Source organism: Eurosta solidaginis, chromosome 4 (genome assembly GCF_040869045.1).
Source record: "Eurosta solidaginis isolate ZX-2024a chromosome 4, ASM4086904v1, whole genome shotgun sequence".
Taxonomy (NCBI): domain Eukaryota; kingdom Metazoa; phylum Arthropoda; class Insecta; order Diptera; family Tephritidae; genus Eurosta; species Eurosta solidaginis.
This window is the reverse complement of record NC_090322.1, coordinates 124,986,199-124,997,127: the sequence shown is the minus strand read 5'-3', so window position 1 is coordinate 124,997,127 and position 10,929 is coordinate 124,986,199. Positions and strand designations below refer to the sequence as shown.

At 36.8% G+C, this 10,929-nt stretch overlaps 1 pseudogene; it reads left to right on the top strand.

Moving 5' to 3' along the window:
- Positions 1-2,724: 2,724 nt before the first annotated feature.
- Positions 2,725-9,289, top strand: LOC137250277 (long-chain-fatty-acid--CoA ligase 4-like; annotated as a pseudogene).
- The last annotated feature ends 1,640 nt before the right edge of the window (positions 9,290-10,929 follow it).

The following is a 10,929-nucleotide window of genomic DNA, read 5'->3' as shown; positions in this document are numbered from 1 at the left end:
TGCCTTAACTAAAAATCGTGAGAATTTCATAAAAATGAAGAAAACGCAAAAAATTACAAACATATTCCACAAAAAATAAGTCTCTTAGTCATAACGTATCCAAAACAATGAATAAAATCTACAAGAAGTTTTTAAATTCACCAACTCAATTATTTTTAGGTTATGGATATGGCGAGAGATCAAACACCAATTGGTTGGCTTTGGTATGGTTATGGCTTTAGCGTTATGGTATGGCACCATTAAGCTGGAGACATTGGTGCTTTATCGGTAACCGTATCGGTAACCTTTTAACAGCTGATTCGACCAACCTTATGAGAATCAATGCAATCGATTATTGGTGCCGCTAAAGTCGTAACCGTATCGTAGCCAACCAATTGGGTTTTGGTTTACCGTCGTAACGATAAACAGCTGATTACGTTAGGAATACGGATACAGCGATACGACATACGGCACCAATGACTCCAGCTTTAATCGATTGCATTGATTTCCATAAGATAGGTTCGATCAACTGTTTTATCTGGTTATGGCTTTATGGTTATAAGTCACCATTAATTGGCCTATAACTTGTTAGGTTATGTATATGGCGAAAAACCAAAAACCGATTGGTTGGCTATGGTACGGTTATGGCGTTAGCGTTATGGCATGGCACCATTAAGGGCCAATTAATGGTGACTTATAACCATAAAAACATAACCAGATAAAACAGCTGATCGAACCTACCTTATGGAAATCAATGTAATCGATTAATTGTGCCATACCATAACGCTAACGCCATAACCATTCCATAGCCAACCAATTGATTTTTGGTTTCTCGCCATATCCATAACCTAAAAATATTTGAGTTGGTGAATTTAATAATTTCTTGTAGATTTTATTCATTGTTTTGGATACGTTATGGCTAAGAGACTTATTTTTTGTGGAATATGTTTGTAATTTTTGCGGTTTCTTCATTTTTATGAAATTTTCACAATTTTGAGGTTAAGGCACCAATATGCGATCACATTGGAGATGGTTATGGTTAAGACTATGGCGTTAGGGTTAAGGAAGTTTAATTGGCCCTTTAACCAGATAAAAAAGCTGATCGAAACTCCCTTATGGAAATCAATGTAATCGATTAATTGTGCCATACCATAACGCTAACGCCATAACCATACCATAGCCAACCAATTCGTTTTTGGTTTCTCGCCATATCCATAACCTAAAAATATTTGAGTTGGTGAATTTAATAATTTCTTCTATGGCGTTAGCGTTATGGCATGGCACCATTAAGGGCCAATTAATGGTGACTTATAACCATAAAAACATAACCAGATAAAACATCTGATCGAACCTACCTTATGGAAATCAATGTAATCGATTAATTGTGCCATACCATAACGCTAACGCCATAACCATACCATAGCCAACCAATTGGTTTTTGGTTTCTTGCCATATCCATAACCTAAAAATATTTGAGTTGGTGAATTTAATAACCTTTTGTAGATTTTATTGTTTTGAATACGTTATGACTAAAGGGCCAATTAATGGTGACTTATAACCATAAAACCATAACCAGATAAAAAAGCTGATCGAAACTACCTTATGGAAATCAATGTAATCGATTAACGGTGCCATACCATAACGCTAACGCCATAACCATACCATAGCCAACCAATTCGTTTTTGGTTTCTCGCCATATCCATAACCTAAAAATATTTGAGTTGGTGAATTTAATAATTTCTTGTAGATTTTATTCATTGTTTTGGATACGTTATGACTAAGAGACTTATTTTTTGTGGAATATGTTTGTAATTTTTTGCGTTTTCTTCATTTTTATGAAATTTTCACGATTTTTAGGTTAAGGCACCAATAATCGATCACATTGGAGATGGTCATGAATATGGGTATGGTTACGACTATGACGTTAAGGAAGTTTAATTGGCCTTTTAAGGGCCAATTAATGGTGACTTAGAACCATATAACCATAACCGGATAAAAGGCCTATTAATGGCGACTTATAACCATAAACAGATAAAATAACTGATCGAACATAGCTTATGGAAATCAATGTAATCGATTAATGGTACCATACCATAACGCTAACGCCATAACCATACCATAGCCAACCAATTGGTCTTTGGTCTCTCGCCATATCCATAACCTAAAAATATTTGAGTTGTTGAATTTAATAACTTCTCGTATATTTTATTCATTGTTTTGGATACGTTATGACTAAGAGATCTATTTTTTTGGAATATGTTTGTAATTTTCTACGTTTTCTTCATTTTTATAAAATTTTCACGATTTTTAGGTTAAGGCACCATTAATCGATCACATTGGCGATGGTTATGGATATGGGTATGGTTATGACCATGGCGTTAGGGTTAAGGAAGTTTAATTCACACTTAAGAGACTTATTTTTTGTGGAATATGTTTGTAATTTTTTTCGTTTTCTTCATTTTTATGAAATTTTCACGATTTTTTGGTTGAGGCACCAATAACTGATGCCAATTTGATATGGATAAGTAAAAATATCGTTACGACTATGATGTTAGGGTTAAAGAAGTTTAATTGGCCCTATATGTGACCGAGCTATTATGATAAGTAGCCCGTTTCTATAACCTTGCGTTATAACAACGAACGATTTGCTATCGCAATGCTCGTATCACTTTCGATATGAAAAGTGTTTCTGTAACGCACTCAATTCACCTTGCGATATAATAGTGGGGAGTTTTTATCATATCGATGGAACAATCGAAATGGAACATAGGATCTGTCATCAATAGCTAAAAATGTAATAACAAACACAAATTCTGTTTTCGTTGTTGTATTCCATGAATTAATTCAAGAGAAAAAGTTCAATATTCATTATATAAATCGTCAACTCTTATTTAAGTTGGTATTTTAAGGAATTGACAATCATCCCTTGACTATAATAATAAAGGAAAAGTATTGTGCTACGGGTATTTACTTTGGAAGATTCAATTCCCAAAACCAAAAAAAAGCAAATCAGTCCACCGAGAAGCTATAAGTAAGTAAATGTGTACATATATGCATAGAAAGAGTTAACTCGGGCCACGTTACTTTACAAATTGCCTTGTGCTCTTTAAGTTTTACTAATATGTATGTACTTTTTTCGCAGGAAAAATGTTTGCGGCTGCACTATTTGCTCTGGCAACTGACCAACAAAACATGTTGCGCATACACACACGACATTTACGGGATGCAACGGACCCCTTTCAGTTACCTGAAGTACGCTTCGAAGAGCTCTTTCGCTTCAAAAAAGAAGCAGCTATCGTGTTGCTCGGCGAAATCAGCCCGTACATGAAGAACGGGCAAAGAACGACGTTTGTGCCAAAGGCACTTAGAATGCTGTCAGCACTACATTATTTTGCAACTGGCTCGTTTCTTCGAGATGTTGGGCAGGATTTTGTTTGCTTCTTCAGCAAGACGATGGTCAGTAGATCGATTAAGGAGGTTGCGCACGTTATAGAAACAGAATTGATGTGCAGCTACATCAAATTTCCTACTACGGTCGATGAGCAAGATGCCGTAAAACAAATGTAAGTACTTTAAGAGCAAGCGGGCAAGCTTTTCAGTGCTGGTTTAAACTCCAGTCAAAGTTGATCATAGTTTAACCTTGCCACTTTGGCTACACTTATTATTAAAGCTGACCCACTCAGCATTTAGGTGATAAAATTTTGAATCAAAATTCAAAAATCAAATCAAATCAAAAATTTTTAACAATTTTTCATTCAGCTTTCTGAATCTTTTCTGACAATCTTTGTCGACTGAATAATGAATTTCATACTTGTTAAAATTTCACTTTTGATTGAAGATCTTATTTTTTCGCATACACACATTTTTTCAATCATGAAGTTCAGAAAAAATATATTAAAATTTTATCTTCAAGAGAAGAAATAATGTATATACTGCGCCTAACAAAAGATTTCCCGAACCATTTCTCCACCTTCGGCTTCCCAGAAAATATAAATCCAACCATTACACAATACAAAAGGTTGTGAACTATTTGAACCCCAGGTAAGTGAAACTCTCTTGACATATGTACCTGGATATGGCTTCAACATCCCGTACCATATCGTATTTTAAGATGTTGACGATCATATCTGATGCTGGATGTTGTAGTCGCAGATGTATATTGGTCTAGTTTGTTTGCGAATTACCTTTGGTTCAAATAGCTCACTTCGGCATGCTTTCTTCCCCTAATGAAATAAGATTAGCATGTAGTATCTTATTTTGTATGAGATATGAAAAATAAATGCATGATAATCGCATTCAAAAATGATTCAAAAATCTCAACCAAAATGCCTGAAATATGTTTACGAATATGATCAGAAAATGATTATGAAAAACATTCAAATATTACTCTAAAACAATTAAAGCCCAATTTCACAATGATATCAGATATGCACAAAAAGCGTTTCGAAATACATATGAATCATAAATGATGGTTCAAGAATAATCACATTTATGGTACATTTTTCTCCCGACGATACGTTAATTTTTGAACAGAGAATGCTTTTAAATGGTTCGGGAAATCTTTGGTCACAAGCAGCATTTACATTATTTCTTGTCTTGAAGAATATGTATAATTATATAAATAATAAAATTTTTATATATTTTTTCTGAGCTTCATTATTGAAAAAATATGTGTATGTGAAAAAATAAGATTTTCATTGAAAAGTAAAATTTTAACAAGTATAAAATGCATTATTCAGTCATCAAATATATTCATAAAAGATTCAAAAATCTGAATTAAAAATGATTATAAATTTTTGATCACCTAAAGTAAATACATTTGATTCAAATAAAATTCCAAAATGTGATTGAAAAACTATATTTAGTTTTTGATCATCAAAGGTAAGCATATTTGATTATTCCTTTTGCTATTTTTTATGAAATATAAAAATTTAATCATCAAAGGACTTCAAAAATGATTCCAAAAAGTGATCGAGAAATGATTTTCAGTTTTTGATCATCAATAGTATTCATATTTGATTATTTCTTTTGTTCAATTGTATGACAAATCATTATTTAGTCGGAAAGAGTAATCAAATTGTATTGATATGTAGGTAAATTCAAAATTTAATCATCGAAATGCTGAGTGGGATGGTACATTTTTCTCCCGACGATACGTTAATTTTCGAACAGTGGATGCTTTTAAATTGGGACGTTTTTGATCATCTTGGGGCATGATATTTGAATATTTTTTGATCAAAATTTTCAAAAAAATGCAAGCTGGGGAGTGTATATATGAAATATACTTATACCAGTTAATTTCGTTTTCAGATTTTACTCTGCTACCGGCTTTCCCGGATGCATTGGCGCTATTGACTGCACACATGTAAAAATTAAGAAGCCGGCAACCGACATTGAAAACTGTTATATAAATAGAAAAGGATTATTTTCAAAAAACGTGCAGTTAATATGCGATTACAACCTACGTATACTCGCCGGCAACGCACGTTTTGGTGGAAGTACCCACGATGCTTTTATATGGGAAAATAGTCTTTGTAAAGATTTCTTGGGAAGGCAATACAGCCTAGGTGCAAATACGAGTTGGCTTATTGGTGATCCCGGATATCCGCTGCAGCCATGGCTTATAACACCGTTTCGCGCTCCGACAACAACTGGCCAAACCAATTTAAATTTTGCGCATATAAGAGCTCGAAACTGCGTAGAGAGACTAAACGGCGTTGGGATTCAGGGGGTTGTGTAGCGCAACATATATCTTCTCCAACCCAATTGTCAACCTCACCTTCGAGCGGCGAATCCCGTTTCACTAACAGACGAGGCTCTGGCGACCCCAAGCTCCTCATGGAACTTGGGGGTGGGGAGGGAGGGATGGCCTGAAGGTTCAATGTGGCCATATAAATCGTTCCCGAGATGGTCGGGCCAGCACCTTAATGGTGCTGTGTTACCGGAGCGTATCGGATCTGTATCCGACAAAGGACCATCACATCGATAACACTCCCCAAAGCCTTCGGGGAGTAACCTAATTGCTACAACAACAACAACTAAACGGCGTTCTAAAAAAAGTGTTTGCGTGTTTGTCCCATGAGCGCGGAGTGTTGGTGAAGCCTGAGTTTGCAGGCGCAATCATAAACGCGTGTCTAACTTTGCACAATTTTCGACTGCAACATAGGCAAAGTATGCCAGACACAGCAAATGCGAATGGAAATCCATCAGAAGTAGATTTTCTTGAGGAAGACCGCCCAAACGACAGCTTACTACAACAAGGTTGGACGGTTCGGGAGAGGATAGTTAGGCATTATTTCAATTAATCTTATACACTATTATATCTATATATATAAAAGAAAGTGGTGTTAGTTACACTATTTATAACTCAAGAACGGATGAACCGATTTGGCTGAAAATTGGTGGAGAGGTAGCTTAGAACCAGGAGACGGACTTAGGATACTTTTTATCCTGTGTGGCTAGGGTCTTGAGATCAAAACATGGACTTGGTGTCAGCGAAAATGACGTCACAACAGTAATTACGTCACGTGAGCTGCTGCCCAAATTTAAACAGTTATTGGACAAGTGTCCTAAGTTTCCTTCCATTAGCACATGTTTTCATGCTACTCGCCAAGAGTGTTTGCTTAATAACTGGAGTGCCTATTGGCTATTCCACGCCATTGACTTTAATTGATACCAGCAGTAAGATAATGCGAAGGTGATGCGGTTGTATTAAAACCTACGTGCATGACTTCCGTACCGGTTAGTATAGATTTTTACAATATATATTTTTTTGCTTGAGTACAATGATTTGGTTTTCTACTATTTTTTTTTTCTTTTAGCTAATTCTGGATCAAACACCGTTAATTGATAAGTAAATTATAACAAACGCCGTTAATTGATAAGTAAATTATAAACGGCATTTAAAACAAATATACATTTTATTTATATTTCAATTCGCTTATAAAGATTGGTTTTCCAGAATGTTGTTAAACTTATGGGTGGACGTGTGCACTTCATTATGTGCGGTGGATGGCAAAATGTGGTTTAAGACTGGTGATATTGGTGAAATGCATCCAGATGATGTACTTAAAATAATTGGTGAGTGTGCGTATTCAATATTTTACATTCTGTTAATTATTCCGCTAAAAATTGTGTCATAGATTTATATGAATTAAATAATGGGGTCGACTAAGTCCATAATTATCTCCAGATAGCTAACGTTAATGCAAGGGGATTTGCAGTTGTTGTTGTAGCAGTGATTTCCATGAGTATTTGGCAGTTCTGCCATATATATGATTTCTTCCTTGCATATCGCGTCTGCCACATCAAAGCCTATCAAAGTTCAAGCCTCACCTACGCTTGATGTACACTATACAAAATATGTACATAGATACCAAATAAAGAATGTGGGTATTGCAGATAATACTTAGGTATTGAACACGACGTGTTTGCATCTGTACTTTTCAAGATATGCTGTTTTCAATCAAGTCAGAATATAGAGCTTTTGATATGATATTTTTATTTAATATTCGATAAAAAGGTCAAACTTTGATTCCTTATACGTGCAACTGTAGATACTGCTAACACTTAACGAAAATTTGTTACAAATCTAATCAGAAGCCGTATTAACAACTTTATATGGCGTTTTTTTTTTTTTTTTAAGAAAGTATGGTTGGAAAAGTGTATTGAATGCTTCGTGCACTATGGTTAACACAGTAGTTCACACCTATGCATATAAGACTACTTCTGGCTAAAGCGTACTTAATACCTACGCTACTCTAGGGTTGTGAGATTTACTTAAATTGTGACTTGTCAACTTTTATCTACCTCGGTATCTTTCTCCATATCCAAATAACATTAATTTACTTTCATTCCCTTCCAGACCGTAAAAAGGATTTGGTTAAACTGCAGGCGGGCGAATACGTTTCTCTGAGGAAATTTAGTCCGAATTGAAAACGTGTCCTCTTGTGGAGAATATCTGCTTTTACGGCGGTCTAAACAATTTACAGTGGCGTTGCTAGTTCCAAATCAGAAACATCTGGAAGAACTAGCGGAACGAAATGGTTTCCAGGGTAAATCGTTTGAGTAATTATGCGCGCCAACAGCTATGGAGAAGGCAGTTATTAAGGAAATTGACGAACATGCTAAAAAGTGTAAGTGCAAAAAATAAAATAAAAAAACAACTTCCAAAAGAATTATGTTTATCGAATTTCCGTGTTAAAGACCGGGTTATTATTTATGGGAGAAAAATATTAACAGATTAACGGTTTCATAAATTTAGATTTGTCAATCCTTTTTACGGATGTATTTAAATACGACGCATACAAATTTAAGAGGTCAGCTGAATTGCCTAAATAACTTAGCACATTTGACATACATACGTGGGCTGTTGGATTGTACTTTTTATTTTAATTTTATATGATAACCAACAACAAAGCATAAACGAGGGTTTTTAAAATCATAAAATATGCGAAGAAAAGGCGACCATATAAATTGCCTACTTTATTTTATAAAAATAACAAACCCGGTCTGGAACACAATTGATCATAAAATATGCGAAGAAAAGGCGACCTTATAAATTGCCTACTTTATTTTATAAAAATAACAAACCCGGTCTGGAACACAATTGATTTGCAAATAGCTAGCACATCAGTAAAGGTACGATTTTACATCATGCTCTTTAACATTTACCATCCAGGCAAATTACAAAAGTTTGAAGTACCCGCAGCTATTACGCTCTGCAAAGAAGTTTGGTCGCCGGATATGGGTCTCGTTACGGCCGCTTTCAAATTGAGACGCAAGGAAATTCAAGATAAATATCAGCATGACATCAATCGCATGTACGCTTCAATAAAATCAATATATTGATTTGATGTTGCGGGAGAAGTAAATTAAAGCGTACATTTTTCCGCTGAGCATGCAGAGTTTTTCGAAAAGGAAATTAATTTCAATATTTTCCAAATTGTAGAAAAGAGGATACTGGCCATTGATTGGCTACGAATAATTGTACAATTAGACTAGCAAGAACGCAATTAGTGACCAAGGTGAAAAAGGCAAACAAGTTGCATTAAATTATAAACAATAGACAAAAAATGAGATATAGATGATATTTTTTTTTGTAAATTATAATTATTAAATATAATGGAAGTTGTAATGTGTTCTTAGGTGCGTTATGACGTTTATATTTGAATTGTGTAATGAGTTAGAGAAAAAAGAAAACGTTATCTATTTGAATGTTGATTTATTTAATTACTAGCCTTTACCCGCGGCCCCGTCCGCAAGGAGAAATTTAAATATATGGGCTATTCGCGTTAGCCTGCTTATTATCTGTGTAAAATTTTGTTTTCTGTCTAATGCATTTTATTTTTGTAATTGAGTAAAAAAAAGAACTAAATGAGCTGATAACCTGAGAGGATCCCAAATGATCCCGAAATTATCCAGAAAAAGCTACGAAATGACCCCCACGCTATCGCGGACGGATCCCGAAAACCATCCAGAAATGCCCCAAAAGGGTCTCTAAAAGTTCCCCGAATAGTCCCAAAAAAACCCGAAATGACAGCGAAACGATTCTAGACGTATCCAGAGACCCACGCAGAAATGATCCCTGAAGGTGTTCCAAAATGATCCCGAAAACGTTCCGAAATGACCCTGACGGGCTCCCGGGCGGATCTCAAAAACCATCCAGAAAATATCCAGGAAGGGTCCCTAAATTATCCCGACATACTCCAGAAAAAGTTCCGAAATGGCTCCGAGGGGATCCACGACAGATCGCGAAAACCATACAGAAATGATTCCGAAATAGTCCGGAAATGACCCAGATGGGATCCCGCACAGATCCAGAAATGATCCCGGAAGGGTGCAAAACTATCCCGGAAAAGTAACATAAAATCCGGAAATGGCTCCTACGGCATCCCGGACGGATCCAGGAATGATCTCGGAAGGGTCCCCAAATGATCCCAAAATAGTCCCGAAATGACCCTGATGGATCCGGCAAACCATCAAGAAATTATGCCGAAAGGGTCCCAAAATGATCCCGAAATAATACAGAAAAAGTCACGAAACGATCCCTAGAGGATCCCCAAATGATCTCGCATTATCCCCGAAAAGGTCCCGAAATAACCCCAACGGAATCCCGGACAAATCCCGAAAACCATCCAGAAATGATGCCGAAAGGGTTCCCAAATGATCCCGTATTAGTCGCGAAAAAGTCCCGAAATGTCCCCGACGGCATCCCGGACGGATCCCGAAAACCATCCAGAAATGATGCCGGAAGAGCCCCAAATGATCCCGAAAAGGTCCCCAAATGACCCCGACGAGATCCCGGACGGATACCGAAAACCATCCAGAAATGATGCCGGTAGGTACCCCAAATGATCCCGAAATAGTCCCGAAATGACCCGTCCGGATCCGGGACGGATCCCAAAAACTATTCAGAAATGATGTCGAAAGGGTCCCCAAATGATCCCGTATTAGTCGAGAAAAAGTCCCGAAATTACCCCGACGGGATCCCGAAAACCATACAGAAATGATGCCGGAAGAGCCCCCAAATGATCCCGAAAAAGTCCCCAAATGACCCCGACATACTCCAGAAAAAGATCCGAAATGGCTCCGAGGGAATCAACGACGGATCGCGAAAACCATACAGAAATGATTCCGGAAGGATCCCAAAATGATCCCGAAATAGTCCGGAAATGACCCAGATGGGATCCCGCACAGATCCAGAAATGATCCCGGAAGGGTCCAAAAACTATCCCGGAAAAGTAACAAAAAATCCCGAAATGGCTCCTACGGCATCCCGGACGGATCCAGAAATGATCTCGGAAGGGTCCCCAAATGATCCCGAAATGACCCTGATGGATCCGGCAAACCATCAAGAAATTATGCCGGAAGGGTCACCAAATGATCCCGAAATAAAACAGAAAAAGTCACGAAACGACCCCTAGAGGATCCCCAAATGATCCCGTATTA